This window comes from Pecten maximus, chromosome 6 (genome assembly GCF_902652985.1).
Source record: "Pecten maximus chromosome 6, xPecMax1.1, whole genome shotgun sequence".
NCBI classification, from domain to species: domain Eukaryota; kingdom Metazoa; phylum Mollusca; class Bivalvia; order Pectinida; family Pectinidae; genus Pecten; species Pecten maximus.
In genome coordinates this window covers 35,529,668-35,538,236 of record NC_047020.1, presented here as the reverse complement: position 1 = coordinate 35,538,236, position 8,569 = coordinate 35,529,668, and the positions used below count along the sequence as shown (strand labels likewise).

The 8,569-nt window shown below is 35.6% G+C and overlaps 1 protein-coding gene across 1 annotated transcript in view; it reads left to right on the top strand.

Annotated features, from left to right (window-relative positions):
* The first annotated feature begins 3,326 nt into the window (after nucleotides 1–3,326).
* Nucleotides 3,327–8,569, top strand: part of LOC117330164 (adhesion G protein-coupled receptor L1-like) — a 28,354-nt gene continuing 23,111 nt past the window's right edge. The window contains exon 1 of the mRNA XM_033888385.1: nucleotides 3,327–3,480. The gene's annotated coding sequence lies outside the window, so the exon portion shown is untranslated. The remainder of the gene's footprint in view (nucleotides 3,481–8,569) is intronic.

Genomic DNA, 8,569 nt, shown 5'->3' with positions numbered 1-8,569 from the left:
TATTGTTTTCTGTTATTTTTTAACAAGTCAAAAATATGTGTACTTAAACTTATACAGTATTTTGTACTTGTGCTTATTACAGGGAAGTGTATAGATAAATTACATTTTTAAAGAATTGATGCAAATCCTTGAGAAGTGTCAACCTGCAACATTAACAGCAGTGCGCATGACTCTAGTTCTCTTGCGACAAGAGGAACACAATATGGGAAACAGAGGTAATTCATTAAATCTCATTGAAGTACCCAGGTGAGCTTTGTAGACCCCTTGGGCCTCTTGTTTTATTCAACTCATAACTTGTTTTATTCAACTCATAATGAACCAGATTAACCACAGGATGTACATGTATAACATGCACGTAGCTCAACATATTTTAAGCCATATCACTTTAACAATTTTCTATGCGATGAAATTTCATGCAAGAAAGAACTTCTAATTTAGCTTTGACTTTTAGTAGTTTCGGACGCCATGCTTGACGTTTAGTAGTTTCGGACGTCATGCTTGACGTTTAGTAGTTTCGGACGCCAGCCTTGACTTTTAGTAGTTTCGGACGCCATCCTTGACTTTAAGTAGTTCCGGACGTCCATGACTTTTAGTAGTTTCGGACGTCATCCTTGACTTTTAGTAGTTTCGGACATCAACTTTGACTTTTAGTAGTTTCGGACATCAACTTTGACTTTTAGTAGTTTCGGACGCCAGCCTTGACTTTTAGTAGTTTCGGACATCAACTTTGACTTTTAGTAGTTTCGGACGCCAGCCTTGACTTTTAGTAGTTCCGGACGTCCATGACTTTTAGTAGTTTCAGACGTCATCCTTGACTTTTAGTAGTTTTGGATATCATCCTTGACGTTAAGTAGTTTCGGACGCCATCCTTGACTTTAAATAGTTCAGGACGTCATCCTTGACTTTTATTAGTTTCGGACGTCATCCTTGACTTTTAGTAGTTTCGGACGTCATCATTGACTTTTAGTAGTTTCGGACGTCATCCTTGACTTTTAGTAGTTTCGGACGTCATCCTTGACTTTTAGTAGTTTCGGACGCCAGCCTTGACTTTTAGTAGTTTCGGACTCTATTCTTGACTTTAAATAGTTCAGGACGTCATCCCTGACTTTTATTAGTTTCGGACGTCATCCTTGACTTTTAGTAGTTTCGGACGTCATCCTTGACTTTTAGTAGTTTCGGACGTCATCCTTGACTTTTAGTAGTTTCGGACGTCATCCTTGACTTTTAGTAGTTTCGGACGTCATCCTTGACTGCTATTAGTTTCGGACGCCAGCCTTGACTTTTAGTAGTTTCGAACGCCAGCCTTGACTTTTAGTAGTTTCGGACGTCATCCTTGACTGTTAGTAATTTCTGACGTCAGTCTTGACTTTTAGTAGTTTCTGACGTCCTTTACTTTTAGTAGTTTCGGACGTCATCCTTGACTTTTAGTAGTTTCGGACGTCATCCTTGACTGCTATTAGTTTCGGACGCCAGCCTTGACTTTTAGTAGCTTCTGACGTCCTTTACTTTTAGTAGTTTCGGACGTCATCCTTGACTGTTAGTAATTTCGGACGTCAGTCTTGACTTTTAGTAGTTTCTGACGTCCTTTACTTTTAGAAGTTTTGGACGTCATCCTTGACTGCTATTAGTTTCGGACGTCAGTCTTGACTTTTAGTAGTTTCTGACGTCCTTTACTTTTAGTAGTTTCGGACGTCGTCCTTGACTTTTAGTAGTTTCGGACACTACCCTTGTCTTTTAATAGTTTCAGTACTCAATAATTCTTTGGATATTGGAAATTACAGAACATCAAAATACCTCTTAAATGCACGGCTAAAAAAATCCTTTTTGGAGTAAATAAAAAACAAAAAAAAACCCAACTCTTTAGGGTCTACTGGATGCCCTGATAAGATAGTTGACGACCGCAGATTTTTTTTTTTTTTTTTTGCAATGCTGTCGTGCACGTGGTTGTGTCCTTGAGAAAGACACATTAGTCTTATTGCTCTGGATGGTATGTGACGGGCCTCTCGTACTGGTGTGTTGTTCAGTGACATAGGCACCAACTTCTACAAGGAGACCCCGTTGTTGGCTTCATAATGACCGCAATCAAAGTTGTTTTTTTGGGTTTAGTTTAGTTATGACCCAAAGTACATTGTGCCATTTCATACTTTTATCAAAATGCAAATTATCAAAATTATCAAAAAACGTACGCCCCACTTGGTCATCAATGTATGTGTTTAATGATTTGCACAAAGAGACCCACATAGCACATATAATGTGAATTTAGTAAAATTCCATTGTCGTGATACGCCAACAAATATTATATAAAACTTCATCACTATTACTGGTTAGTCACCGATGATATGACCTAAAATGTGGACTTCAAGAATAGATATTAGAAAAATGAAAATATAGAAAAGGAGGAGATCGATCGGTAAATCTGCATGTTTGATTTGAACTTGGACCACTATAATAACTTAGATGTCTGTCTATGGACAAAATGTTTATTTTGTCATAGTATGTTTATAGTAAATACGCATTGGAAACAAGGACAATACATGTACACGCCTAATCATGTAATTGTTTGATAAAAAACATAGCCGTGAAAATAATATTACGCGAAAAAACTATATATCTTATAGAAATTTTCACCTATCAAGATTTCAAGATTTTTATTGATGCACTCAGACACATGAAGATGCGTAACATGAGGACATTTGTGACAAACAATAGAAATAAGCATGACAAGATGGATACATACAGTGTATAATACAAGTAACTACACATGTAGATATAGATATACATTGTACATTCTGCTTTAAATACAGATCTCTGACATAAATTGGAACGGGAAAAAACAACTTGAGGAAATGACCCTTTATGGACATATATATTCTAATAGATATTATTTGGGGTTTTTTTATATTTAGACACCTATGCACTGACATTAACCCCAAAGAGAACTATTAACCTAAAATTCGAAAATAAAGACAGAAATTTGTACGCCGATAAGGAATGATAAATCCATATTTTGTTGCTATCAGTCGACCTGTGATACAAGAACTCTAGACTGTCCGGCCCGTCTCCGAGGGAAGATAACATCCGCGGAATGAGCTTGTCCTAAAGGGCTCATCCTCTGTTGTCTTTACCAATAGATGGGTGGAAAGGGCGATATTTTGTCAGGTCTACGGAAGTATGATGTTTATACGGACGACGTTCTGTGTACACCTGTACAGGAATGATAAACTAGCCCTAACGTCGAGATAACAAAGACCTTACCAACTTTCTCTCTAATCCTTCTTGTCCACCCCGATACTTCCACTCGGCTTGTAACTTGTCTGTACCGCTCTGACGAGAACCAGTGCTGACCCTTTATTCCAGAGAGTGGATGCCTTTGTGTGACGCGGTGGTGTATTATATCAAAGTTTGGACGTTTATTGTTAATTTGAAACCCATTTGGATTTAATCTACTTTACTTTTCATTGACAACCCAGTTTGGATTTTGTGAGTATTATTTTGTGAATTTTTATTGTCGTAGCATTTGAAACTTTGGTATCAATTGAACACGATCAAACTAAGTATATTGCATTTTTGTGCTATGTATCTCACGTGGAAAACGCTTCAGAATTGGGCTTCAGCTATAAGACATGTTATTCTTGTCACGTGCATTGTTTATGGTGTATGTGGTATTTATGGAAATTGTAGAAAAAAAATCAACCAAAACACAAAAACAAAAAATCATCGATCGCGGAAATAACCAGCACGCGTACAGTTTAAATCGCGAAATCAAATCCCCGCAGAAATGGTCACGTTTACAGTAATATATACCAAATCCACAACATAACTTTATTTCCTAATTAAAAAGAAAAGTATGCTAAACTTATTTTTGTATTATAGTTATTACATATATATCTACATCCGGAACGAGTATTGCTAGACGGCAATTAAAAGATTGGGAACTAGAACAATCTGAAACAAACATTACATTATATATATTTCATAGCTGATATTTTTTTTTATTTACCTTCTGGAACCCCACCCTTTTGGTCGCTAGCGTTAAAGACGAGTCAAAGAAAGATGAAACAGCTGTATAATGTATTTTCATGTTCACTTTCCGGCATTTTAAAAGATGATTTTTAATGTGTAATCTTTCTTAATTTGATTTGTGGAATATTATCTACGGAAACCGCCATACCAAGAGAAAGTATTTCAGTTCCAATTTTCAATCTGATATTCGTTTTACTCATGGTCATATGTAAATGTAACCTTTACTGTTTTACAACAATTGCGAAAAAAGGTAAATTAAGTTATATTAATCACACTTGTTGGCCCGGATAGAAGCGCGCGAGGGGTCTTACTGTGGGAGGAAACCGGATTACCCAGGGAAAACCGACATGGTCAAGCAGGTGACCTCATGCCCTTTTCACGTCCGGCCGGGGACTCGAACCCCGCTCACCTAGGTGAAAGGCAAGTGTGTTACCACTTTGTCACTCGACCACCCCATAGCCACAGAGAACCTTCATTGAGTAAAATTGTGTTTTAGTATTTTGTTAACTATGTTGGCATTTGGATACAATATTCACAAGCAGAATTTTTAAATCTAACGCTTCAAGAATAAAGAATGTATTTACATTCATGACATGTACAATGTATTTGCATGTTAATGCAGCTGCTGTACCATTCACAACTTAAAGAGCCGAAGACGCTTACTCTCCCGAAACATATGGTTGATTCGTCAATTTTGAGTTAGAATTACGATTATATCTTTCTGATGAGTCGGGAGACTCAAAGTTAATAAAGAACTTGAACTTGAACATCTACAATGTACATGTCCACAGTCTCTCTTTGTTTTAAATGCAGCCGTACTCTTATAATTAGAATCAACCAACTTGGGTCTTTCGTCAAATACTGATCCCAGTAGATCTCCACCATTAGTAAATATAAAGAAACAAATTTAAATGAGACTGGTCATACGAATAACTTAAATTACTAATACTGTATAACAAAAATATCTGCTGTGTACTAAAAGCGTGGTTGCTATAGAACAAGGAATATAAATACAATATTGTTATTGTATTGTTGCATGGGTTAACCGTTAGATTTTGAACCCAGGAAATAATTTAAAAGATCTCAACCGCGAAAAAAGCATACACGAATAATTCATGTTATACAGTATTTGATCAAATATATGTGTTCACTACCATTTATATAGAAATTAAATTCTCGCGGTTAACGTGTGTCATGTTTTTTCAGTTACAAACGTATTAATAGTGATCTGTTTTATGAATTGAAGTGCAAATTTAAAGATGAATTGATTGATCTCATTTTGGATGAAGTATTTTATACTGAGGTGGTATCGTTTGGTTTGTTTGTTTGTTTGTTTGTTTGGGGGGGGGGGGGGGGGGGGGGGGGGTCTTGCTATTGCCATGAATACACCTTTCAAAATTTAGCAACTTAATTACAGGTAGTTGAGTTGTAAATTATAGATGTGGCGTCATCTTATAGCGTATGTATTTTGAAAACTCCATGACGTAACGTACTACGGGTAATGAGTGTAAAGACAGACGAAAGACCGACGGTAAGAGGATGAACATATACGTTGTAATACAAATCTAGATTTATAACTGTTTAGTTGTCGACTAAGGACCAAAAATGAGGACATCTAGAGAGGACGTAAGGACTATCAAAATTGATATAAAAAATAGGGTTGTTACAATAGGTCATATCTATATATACAGACGATGTTCATCAAGTGCAGGCATTTAATTTTTTTCTAGTTGTGTTAGATAAGTTACATTAATTTATATCCACATCTTTACAATTCAACCAGGAAGCAACGGATTCGTGAAATTCTTAGGTTTCCAGCTATTGAGACGAGAGGAAAGATAAATTCAGTTAAAAGTACATTTTGGTGCAATCCATTTACATTTGAAATATATATATAAAAAAAAATCTTGTAAGCACGTCAAATCAAAAGCCATACCTATCAAGCTTACTGGATTTGGAAAGGCAAGAGTAGCGACCAATGTGAGGACAAAATATCAGGGAACAAAACACTGTAAGTAAAACCTTGTCAAATACATGTAAATGTAAGTATTTCTTGAAGTTAAAACTGCCGATTGTAACTCGGAATAAGGATTTGAGGAAAAGACTCTAGATCTTACCCTGAAATTCCAATACCTTGCTACACTACACAACACTTCACTATCTCTTAATGATAGAGTAGACGTGAATTTCACGATTCATTACTTTCATTTTTTATTTGATAATATAATTACTGTTTTATTCAGAACGTTTACAATGTCTTATGACTCATATTTAACATTTCTCATGTATATTATGGTACATATTACTCGTTACTATGCTAAATATCAATACAAGGAACTCATTATGTTTGTCTGAACTTCACGTTCAATACTAGTGGCACACAACATATATCCTTGATTGTTTTGTACGGTGAAAAGTCAAACAAGAAATCCCAGAGGGATCCTGGCGCCAGAATTATATGTCCGTGTGCTCGTTTTTTTGTTTTTTTTTTGTTTGCTATGATCGGTGAAAGATACCTATTTGACATAAGATGTGATTTTAATTTGCTGTTTTGTTGTCAGATAGGTATGGATGCCTGCAAAACTAACAAACATTTATATTTAGTATTTTCTTTTGAATTATGGCATTCAAATCAGAATAGTAGTACCTCTATCACTTGCCTTTCACCTGAGCGACCGGGGTTCGATTCCCAAATCGGACGTGAAAAGGTATGAGGTTACCTGCCCGACCACGCGGGTTTTCCCGGGTACTCCGGTTTCCTCCCACAGTAAGACCCCTCCCCTCGCGCGCTTCAATCCGGGCCAACAAGCATGATTAATATAAGTTGATATCATTTGTTTCGCAATTGTTGTAGATTACATTACCTCTACCCCTTAATTCTTAATGGAAAAATACTCATGTTTTAACGCTGTATATAAACAAAGTTCTGCTATAAAACCTTAAAAAGTCATTAGCTGTGCTTTTAAGTACATGTAATTACCTCGGTTCACACTAAAAGGATATGACATAGATGTTTTTCCCTCTTTTTTTCTAGATTTATAGGGCTGGTTTAGAGCAAAGGACGCTTATTTTTCCAGAAAAAAAATGTTCTTGTATGATATTTTCTTCTGCTTAAATAAAATCATGAAAAAGTTTGCCCTAGTTTCCTCGATTTTGATTTGATTGTGCATGTATATATCCCCGGATATTGTTTTCACGCATGGCAAAATTTTCGAACGATACTTTTCAATATTGATGGAAATATCCATTGAAGAATATTCATGGTTGAACAAAGTAGAATGAAGTGTGAGTTACAGGACTGTGAATCCCACCCAGAGCGAGCTCGTTATGACGTCATAAACTAAGCCATTAGAGTGGCGACAGTTCAAAGTCAATACGAGTTCCGGCCAAAACATCAATCTGTTGGTAATGTACAACTGAACTTTACCTGAAGATGATACATGTAATCTACATGAAATAGCGATTTGTCAATGTAATGATTGGATTCTGGCATTTAAAGTAGTTATAAATGACAGAACCATATATACTGTACAAACAATAGACATATAACGACTACAAATTATATAGCAAGGCATTCTAATGACCTTAAAATTAAATCAAATGACTTCTTAAATTGATGGAAAATGGTAACTTTTCATGTGAGAAATACAGGTTTGTGTTGATAATAAATTTGCAAATGAATCGCATCGAGACTACATTTTTATAGTAATAGCAAAATGAACCTTTCGCGAAAAAAAAATTGCAGTATATGCCGTAACTGAATTTTTGTTTTACTTTGATTAATTTAATTAATGTCTTCACTTGCATTCAACAGAGAATATCTAAAGTTGGGTTTGTCATGTAGGGGTGACTGAAGCTCAATGTAAAGTACATATTTTGTAGATGGTTGGTTTGATGCGTCCAAGCACAGGGGCTAGTAACGATATAAATGGGGAAAAAATGAAAAATAAGAAAAAAACGTACGCAAAAATATAACATGTGTTATGTTATATGTATTGCGGGGAAAAAAAATGAAAAATAAGAAAAAAAACGTACGCAATACATATAACATGTGTTATGTTATATGTATTGCGTACGTTTGTTTTCTTATTTTTCATTTTTTCCCCATTTATATCGTTACTAGCCCCTGTGGTCCAAGGGTGCGAGTGGTATACCATGTACAATGTATGTACATCTCGATCTATTTGATAAAATAAAAAAAATCTAAACATACACATATAAGTATGTATACATGTATATATGTGTGTATCGTTCGTTTATAAGAATATCAGCTCAGCTGTTTTTATCACTAACAAACAAAGTAGTTTACACCACTTTGCCAAACACGTGGATTTTTATTACATAAGTGACCAGAATGTTTGTAGACGGTTGGGTGTTGTAACAATACTAAATTGTAAATGGATTTGTGTACTGTCTCTCCCCACTGAGTGTCAACAGCCTATATTTGTTTAAGAATCCTCGGCACACACATAATCGGAACTAGGATGAAAGTTGAAGTCACGTGACCTAAGATCATCCCGTTAGATGATAGAATGTTAGTGTGTAT